A 9,615-nucleotide genomic window follows, 5' to 3' on the forward strand; every position below is an offset into this window, starting at 1 on the left:
TATATTAGTTATAAATCAGGAAATAAATAACCAAAAACAACAGCTAAGAGACTGGAGTGCAGCCCTCTCTGGAGTGGAGAGGGTGGTCATGCAGTCTTTTTGTTTTGTGTCCATCAGATTATCTGAGTTTTTTTAACTATGTCTATGTATTACTTTGATTTTAAAAATTAAATATGTTTAAGCTCCTTCATCTACTCATAGTTAAATTTTTAACATGTATGGAAAACACAAAGTTACCATCATAACTAAATTAGTAGTGACCAAAACTGTAAATTATTCTTTACGGAGGCAAACAATTAGCAAACTTTAAGAAATCTATTTGTCTGATATAGTTTAATGTCATTATATTATTAAAGTTATCTCCCAAAATCTAAATTTCAGATTTCCACCATTATGTGTTTACTGACAAGCCGTAGTCACAGCTTGGTCAGAAAAGAGGAACTGAATTCAAACCCACAGTAGGGATAAACACATAGATCAATGAAACAAAACAGAAAATCCAGAAAGGGACTCACTAGAATACAACCAGCTGATTTTTGTCAACAATGCAAAAGCAATTCAATAGAGCAAAGACCGTTCTTTGAACAAATGGTGCTGCAATCCAGAGGCCACTAACAAAAAACCCTTGCATCTTAAAAGTTAACTCAAAATAGGGGCGCCTGGCTGGCTCAGTCAGTAGAGCCTGCGACTCTTGATCTCAGCGTCATGAGTTCAAGCCCCACACTGGACACAGAGCTCATTTAAATAAATAAATAAATAAATAAATAAATAAATAAATAACTCAAAATAAATCACAGACCTAAACATAAAACAAAAGTCTATAAAACCCTTTTTAGGAGAGAACAAGGGAGAAAATCTTTGTGACCTGGGGTTAGGAGGGGCTTATTAGACATAACACAAAAGCACAGCCCATAAAAAAACAAAGGTGACAAATTAAGCTTCACAAAAATTAAAAACTTTTGGTCAGTGCAAGACCCTGCAAAGAGAATGAAAAAAAAAAAAAAAAGCCACAGACTTAGAGAAAGTATTTATAAGTCACAGAGCCAACAAAGGACTTGTACCCAGAACACAGAAGGAACTCTCTGAACTCAACAATGAGAAAACAGTCCAATCAGAAAATATGCAGAAGATTTTAACACATCACCAAAGAAGATAGGCAAATGACAAACACATGAAAAGATATTCCATCATTATTAGCCATTAAGGAACTACAAATTAAGAGCACAATGATATACTGCTAGTACACATCTACTGGAATCGCTAAGATAAAAAACAAACAAACACTGAGAGTACCAAAGCTGCCAAGGATGCAGAGAAAGTGGCACTCTCATACAGTGCCGGTCGGAACGTAACATGGAACAGCAACTCTGGCAAACGGTTACGCGGTTTCTTATCAAGTTAAACACAGACATACTATTTGACCCGGCAGTTGCATTCCTGCACTACGTATGATCCCAGAGAAATGAAAACTTAGGTTCACACAAAAAAACTACCCAAATGTTCTTTCAACACGTGAATGAATAAGCGAACTGAGGTCCCTCCATATAATGGAATAAAAAGAAGGAACCCTTTGATATATCCAGTAACTTGCACAGGTCTCCAGGGCATTGTGATAAGGGAGCAAAGCCCACCCCCAAAAGTTACAGACTCAAAATAAGAAGAGCCACACTGTGTTTAGTGATTCTAGTTTATATAAAAGTGAGTGAACAACGGGGATGATAAAAGGAACGGAAGAGAGGAATGAGGATGATGTACTTTGTTATCTCAAGGTACTTGCGCTACCTGTGAAATGGTAGGGTGTGGTCTGAAAGTGCACTCGGGTTAGCTGTGTGTATTGCAAACACAAGGGCAACCACTAAACAAAAGTTTTAAAAAGCGCAATGAACATGCTAAGAAAGGAGAGAGAAGGGATTCACGTAAGTACTCCATCAGCACCACAAAAGGCAGAGAAAGAGAAGACAAAAAAAGGAACAAAAATAAGGGCAGTGAATAGAAAAGAGGAACTAACACTGGTAGACATTAATCCAACTTTATCAATAATCACCCTGAACATCAATGGCCTAAATCTGCCAATTAAAAGAGATTGTCAAAGTGGATCAAAAAATAAGACCCAACCAAATGTGTCTACAAGAAACACTTTATATTTTGTTTAATATTTTGTTGTTGTTGTTGTTGTTGTTGTTTTAGGGGGGAGAGAAGGTGTGCACGCACATGAACGGGGGAGGGGCAGAGAGAAGGGGGGACAGAGGACCCAAAGCAGGCTCTGCGCTGAGCCACCAGGCACCCCAAGAAACCCACTTTAAATATACGAGACGCATACAGATTAAAAGTAAAGAGATGGAGAGAGATGTATCACTTAACACTAATCAAAAGAAAGCAGGAGAAGCTGTATTAATCTTAGACACAGTCGACTTCAGAGCAAGGAAACTTATCACAGATTGAAAAAAAAAAAACAAAAGAGCATTACATAATGATAAAGGAGTCAACTGTCCAAGAAGACCTACTCTTAATGTGGGCCGCCTAGCACAACAGCGTCAGAATACAGGAGGCAAAAACTACCCAGAACTGCAAGGAGAGGTAAACCACGATTATGAACAAAGACCTGAGCACACCTCTCTCGGAAATGCTCAGACCCAGTGGGGAATAAAATCAGTAAGGGCCTGACGGATCTATACACCACCATCAATCAACCGGATCTGACATCTACGGCCTACTTCATCCAACAACAGCGGAATACACATTGCCCTCCAGTTCACACTGAATAGTCACCCAAACAGACCACATTCTGGGCCTTAAAACATCCTAACTAATTTAAAAGAAGCGCTTTTGAGCGCTCAAAACCAAGAAGCTTGAGAATAAAGAAACGACTGAGATGACCACATGCGGCAATATTCTGACAAACGCAGGATACACGACATTCGTTGTAAAGAACCACCACCCTGTGCATGGGGTTGGGGGCTTCTCTCAACTGGAGGAGACTGAAGGGATATTGTAACAACCAAATGTATACATGAATCTTCAATGAACCCAGATTTGTAAAGAGAAAAAACCATTATAAAAGACAATCTTGAGACCCAACTGGATATGGACTGAATAGAAGCTATCACATGGACATAAGTGAGATAATGATAGTGTAAGTAGAAAAATGACCTAATTCTTAGGAGATGTGTGCTTGAACATTTAGTGGTAAAGAGTAATCTTATCTGCAACTTAACTTTCAAACGGTATCAGAACAAAATACAGACAAAGCAAACATGGCAAGCTATTAACAATTATCAAATCCGGACGGAAGGAACAGGCGTTTATATTGTGTTGTACTGTTCTCTCTACTTTTCTGTATGCTTGTAATTTGTTATTGAAAAAGAGTTTTGGCAAACAAAAAGGTTACGCACTGTGACTCTATTTATGTAACACTCAAGATGACAAAACTAGTGGGGAAGCACAGATCGGTGGCCTGCCAGGGCGTGGAGGGGGCAGAAGGTGACCATAAAAGGACAGCCTGAGGAAGTTCATTTGTGGGAATCGAAAAATTCTGTATCTTGACTGCGGTGGTGGTGGTGATGGCTGCACGAATCTACGCATGTGATAAAATTTCACAGAGCTACACACACACAAGGGAAAAAGAACGTAAAGCCTGAAGAACCCAAGTGCAGTCCACCGTCTATTATTTTGGGTCAATATGAACTTCCTGGAATGGATAATGTACAATCCTTATATTAACACTGAGGAAAGCTGAGGGAAAGGTACTTGGGATTTCTCCACATTATTTTTGCAACTTACGAGTCTATAATCATTACAAAATAAAGGGTTGTTTTTTTTTTTAATCGGGTTAAAAAAAAAAAAAAAAAGCCAAACCCTTTCAAAGTCTAATCCACGTGCCCAAGAAAGGTGCCAGCAAGTCTTACAGGTACTTTCTATCACAACCACTAGGTTTATTTTTCCATATTACGTTACTTCATCACCTATAACATCACATGATGAGATATTAAGAGCTCACAATTATTTTTCTTGGTGGCTTGGAACACTCTTTTATTACACAGACTACTTTCCGCAGATAAATTATTTCAAGTCTTACTCAAAACCAAACTTTTTCAATAAAAGCAAAAGAAGTCATGCATTTGGGTCCATCAGGGAGTTCCTGTTAACTATATAATTCTGAGGAATACACAGCAGATTTCATCCTCAACTACTTACTTCTTTTTTATCAAAGCTTTCCAATTCTAATACCAGAATTACGATACTCTAATAATTAATCATGCCTGAGACTCCTGAATATGTCTCAATGAAATATTTAAAAATGCCACTTTGGCATTTTGATGATTTTGAGCCACAGGCATGTGAAAACTAACAAATGCAGGACGAAGCTGTCTATCTGCCTCAAGACCGTTCCTCCAAAAGAACTTCATTATTATAAATCCCTCCCCTGGAAGTGTGGCCAACCGGGTAACTCATCACAGGGAAGACCAGAAGTGGACACCACAGCAGACACACTATCCCAAACTAACGCACCTCTCGTCTGTTCTTCTAAGGGCTCATTCCTCTTTCCTAGAAACCATTTACGAGCCCCTAAGCGACCCACACCTCCCCTCCCCTGTCCCCCCTAAGACGGTATTTGAGTCTGAAATCTACACCACCTCAGAGAAGAGCTCATTTTTCCCTCGGTATCTCCCATGTATACATGAGGTACACACGTTAATAAACTTCTACTTGTTTTCTCCTGCTAACCTGTCTTCCGTGACAAGGGTCTATGAACTCAGGTGGGTGGAGGGGGGACTTCTTTTCCTCCCGTGTACCGCTTAGCTGCCCTCTTTAGAGGCTGCCAGCCCGCACCCCGCTCACCTCTGCACCTGTTCTCCACAGCACGGCCACCACCGTCTCATCAAACTTTCTGATCCCTGCCAACTGCTGAGACAGAAAAGTTTCTCAGTATGATTTTAGTTTGCATTTCTTTTGCTGTGAAAGAGGCCATCGCCTGTTCTTCTCCTTTGCCTGTTTTTTATTGATGTATAGCAAATAAATTTTATTTTCAAAGCTGCGAGGCTAGGCCACAAAGTATTCAAGTCAGTTCAATCCAGGACCACTATGAAACCCTTCTAAAACAACAGTATGAATCAAGCCTATAAGCTTCTCAGGAGAGACTGAACAGAATATTCAAAAAAAAAAAAAAAAACAACACAAAACAAAACAAAACAGCTTAATTGTCAGTAATGCCACGGCCATACTCAGAATGTCACAGGAGACCAGAAGTTGTGAGGCAACCCCGGAAACTGGAAAACAGCCGGAGATGGACTGAGAAGGGAAGCGGCATCCCAAGGCAGGCAGAAGAGCCTCTGATCAAGGGCAGCAAGAGTATAAACAGCAACTCCAGTCCGGAAGCAGAAGGCCAGAAAAATGCCGGAGCCCAGGGACAACTGACCGGGATGACTCGGGACACCCAGCCTGTCACCTTTGCCCTCACTCCCCCAGGGAGCAACAGTAAGTACTATCTGCCGAGAACAGTGAAGGCGGCGCCCAAGGCCAGGCCTAAGGCAGCTGGAAGGCCCAGGAGGAACAAGGGCAGCCAAGTAAGACAACTAGCCACTGGAGATTCTTGCCAGAAAGTTCCACCTGCTCCCAACCCTCACAGAAAGCAAAGTAGAAAACTGAGGCCCAATGGTCTCTCCTCTGCAACGATTCATGCCAAGAATTCCAAACACAAACACATACACACACACCACCTGAAGTGAACACAATTTATTTGGAACTTTATCAGTGAGACCCTTATCAGTGAAACCCAGAATAAAACGGAACTTGAAAAACCCACTATCCAATCACCTCAGTTCCTAAGGGCCCTGTTGCTTTTCCCTCTGGCTGGGCACCAGGCTTCCTGGGCTTTCGGCCCTGCCTTCTCTCAATCTGTCAGGAACGGAGCCTATCTCCTGGTTTCACTCGCGGCTTCTACTCCCAACCTCTGACCCAAGTGCCAGTTCTGTCTGTATCCCTAAAATACTTACAGTTGTTTTTAATTCAAGAATATATAACTGTATATATAATCAGTAATTTTGTGGATAACCATGCTCCTTACCTAAGTCTAGACTAGAAATGAAATGTGTGCTGGGGCACCTGGGTGGTTAAGTGTCCGACTTCGGCCCAGGTCCTGATCTCGTGGTTAGTGAGTTTGAGCCCCACATCAGGATCCATGCTGACAGCTCAGAGCCTAGAGCCTGCTTCCGATTCTGTGTCTCCCTCTCTCTCTGCCCCTCCCCCGCTTGTGCTCTGTCTCGCTCTGTCTCTCAAAAATAAATAAATGTAAAAAATAAATAAATAAATAAAGTGTGCTATCACTAATGCTTTCAGTAATAAACCTTTTAAAGGACCCGTCGTTAATGCCGTGTAGTCAAGAACTTGAGCTTCACACATAAAAACGGATGCCATCCTCCCTCCCCAGATCAGTTTCCCCTCTCAACTTCCCACTACCCCCATAAAGTTCCCACTATGTAAAAACTACCTTGAAACTTTCTGTTGTATCTAAGACCTGTCTCCTGAGGTCGATTACTTCTGAGAGGCATGAATCAGGCTTTACCTTTCTTCCCCGTTTCCAGTCAACCTGCAGCACACTGCTGAAGAGAAATTACTCAAAAAAAATAATAAACCCCAACACCAAAAAACAAGGACCTTGAAACAGCCAAGGCCCCACAAACAATAAATATATAAAAACATCTTCAGTATAAATTAGTAATAAAGTATGCTAATTATAAAAACATGGTATTATTTCGACCCATCGTATTAGTAAAGGTTAAAAAAAAAAAACAAACCTTGATAGCAGCACGAGGTAATAGGAAACAGGCACCCTTTTAGTGTGTAGATATCTGGCAGTATCTATCAAAATTTTAAGGGCGTATACTCTCTGTGAAAACGATTTCATGAGTTTCACACCTGAAACTCATGGATTGTATGCCAACTATACTTCAATAAAAATTAAAATTAAAAAAACTCCTGTGGGTTCTTCTTCTCTTTTTCTTTTAATGTTTTATTTTATTTTTGCAAGAGAGAGTGCAAGCAGGGAAAGGGCAGAGGGAGGGAGACAGAAGATCCCAAGTGGGCTCTGCGCGGACAGCAATGAGCCCAATGTGGGGCTCGAATTCCCCAACAGTGAGATCGCGACCTGAGCTGAAGTCGGACACTCAACCGACTGAGCCACCCAGAAGCCCCAACATCACCTTTTTCCAGGTAAGCTTCACACTTAGCATGGAGCCCGACACAGGGCTCGATCCCACAACCCTGGGATCATGACCTGAGCCAAAATCAACAGTTGGATGCACAACCGCAACCGACTGAGCCACCCAGGCGCCCCGCCTGTACTTTGTTATGACACTTATCTATAGGCTGAGGTTACAGACTACTTATATCCAAATTAGTATGAATGCTTTTTTGAAAATGCAGATGCCTGGGCCCTCCTCCGACACTGTGAACCTGGGGGGGGTGGAGGGGCAGGCATTTGCATTTTAATCACATGCTCCTCAGGTGTTTGATGTACTTAAATAAGTCTGGGAATCACTGGTTTGGAGGGTACTTGGAAATCAAGTTGGAACGCGAGCTTTCCGACTGTGGAGGGTCTGGAATGCCAGTACCGTACTCTGTGTTTCAGGTAATGAAGAATCACTGAATGTTATTGGGCTGGTGCGTGAAGTGACGGGAGTCGTAATTTCACTCACATTAAAGATCTATTACATCTCACCTTTTTTTTTGGCTAGGCACGCTCCCCTAGGTCCCTTCCTGAGTGCTTTGCATGCTGCTTCATCCTGCTTCGTCCTCAGAAAACTTTATGAGTTGGAAGTACTGTTTTTCCCATTATGTGGTGGTGTAAAATGGAGATTCACCCTCGCTCAGCACAGACTTAGTAAGGGTCTGTCTCATACTAGAACCTTTGGTTTTAATCGCAGTCCTGGCTTGAATGACCTGTTGAGGATTAATACGGTGGTGGCCTGTGCAGGGTGAATCCAGGCGAAGAGGTGGGAAGCAAACAAATTTGGATACTGTTACACTCGATCATGTGGGATTACAGAAGCTGACCTAGCATAGGGGGGCAGCAGGAGCTGCTTCGTAAAATTTTATGATTTTATGAGCCTGGGTGGCTCAGTTGGTTGAGCATCTGACTCTTGATTTTGGCCCAGGTCATGATCCCAGGGTTGTGGGATCAAGCCCCACATTGGGTTCAGAGCTAAGCATGGAGCCTGCTTGGGATTCTCTCTCCCCCTCTGCCCCTCTCCCCACTCATGCGCTCTCCTAGCTAAAAAAAAAAAAATAGGTGGGGCGGGGGGCAGGGGGGTGTGGGGTGTGGAGCAGGGTGCCTGGATGGCTTAGTCGGTAAGTTTCTAGTTTTTGGTTTCAGCTCAGGTCACGATCTCATGGTTGGTTTGTGAGTTCGAGCCCTGAGTCAGGCTCCGCACCGACAGTACAAAACCTGCTTGGGATTCTCTCTCTCCCTTCTCTCTGCACCTCCCTCTGCTCATGCCGGCATGTGTAAGCATACACACTCTCTCTCTCAAAATAGGGAAATAAACTTAAAAAAAAAAAAAAAAAACAACAACAAAGTAGAGGCAAGTGTTCTTGTCAATAGCTAGCATGCCCATCTACACCTCTGTTCATGCCATTCACGCCTGCCTTCGACCACCACCCCTGATCCCCAGCCCCTTTGACCCTAACCACAGAATGAGCCCTCCCTTTCCTCTGTAATCCTAAAACACACTATCTTCACTATCGTTTGGAATTTAAGTATCCTTCCGGTAATACCTGTTTTGCTGTCTGACTCTCATACTGCTATTTAACTTCTCGGGCCAGTTATTTCCCCGAGTCAATTTTACCACCATGGTCAAAAATGATACTTTGAACAAGAAATGATATGCTCAATATTCTGTTTTTAATTCATGAAATATTTGATATATACGTAAAATTATGTCTCCTCTTTTATGCGTACTGACTCGCAGTCTCCTGATTTCATGTGCCTTAAGTGGAAAGTAAACGTTAGTGGATCTGAAAAATCCATAACCAAATTCTGTCCTAACACCCTCAAAATATGTAAATGACACCACAGTGTACTTTATCCCAACTTAAGCTGAAAATCCATTAATCATAAGCTATATTGCAGAATCACCTGCTTCCTGAGAAAGGAAAAAAAAATAACACATGCCCCCTCATTTGTATGAGACTTTTTAAGAGAAACATGTTTTGTTTTGTTTTGTTTTGTTTTGAGAGAGAGGGAGCAGGGAAGAGGAGGAGAGGAAGAGAGAGAATCTTAAGCAGGCTCTGTGCTAGCTCAGCATGGAGCCCAACTCACGGCTTGATCTCACACCCCATGATCTAGGCAGAAATCAAGAGTCGGACGCTTAACAGACTAAGCTACCCAGGCGCCCTTGTACCCAAGACTTTAAGACAAAACCTCACGGTTGAAACAGGAGACGAGAGAAATAGTGGACAACAGTCACTGGCCAAAGGACATGTTAAACACACAGATGCCTTTGGTCCACCAAGTAATGGAACATTCTCCAAAAGGTCACTATGTTCCAAGTGCTATATTAAGTACAGTGGGGTATTCCACTCCTGTGAAATGAGAGTAATGAGAATAAAAAGATTAAG

General features: G+C 42.2%; 1 protein-coding gene across 5 annotated transcripts in view; it reads right to left on the reverse strand.

Moving 5' to 3' along the window:
- The window catches only part of DYM (dymeclin), a 329,646-nt gene extending 324,783 nt beyond the window's left edge, over window positions 1–4,863 (reverse strand). For 3 of the 5 annotated variants that reach the window (XM_053205580.1, XM_027068935.2, XM_027068937.2), the window contains exon 1: window positions 4,840–4,862. The gene's annotated coding sequence lies outside the window, so the exon portion shown is untranslated. Of the gene's footprint in view, window positions 1–4,839 lie in introns of all 5 variants that reach the window. The other 2 variants (XM_053205581.1, XM_053205579.1) reach the window with 2 other exon arrangements.
- Window positions 4,864–9,615: the final 4,752 nt, after the last annotated feature.

Source organism: Acinonyx jubatus, chromosome D3 (genome assembly GCF_027475565.1).
Source record: "Acinonyx jubatus isolate Ajub_Pintada_27869175 chromosome D3, VMU_Ajub_asm_v1.0, whole genome shotgun sequence".
NCBI lineage: Eukaryota > Metazoa > Chordata > Mammalia > Carnivora > Felidae > Acinonyx > Acinonyx jubatus.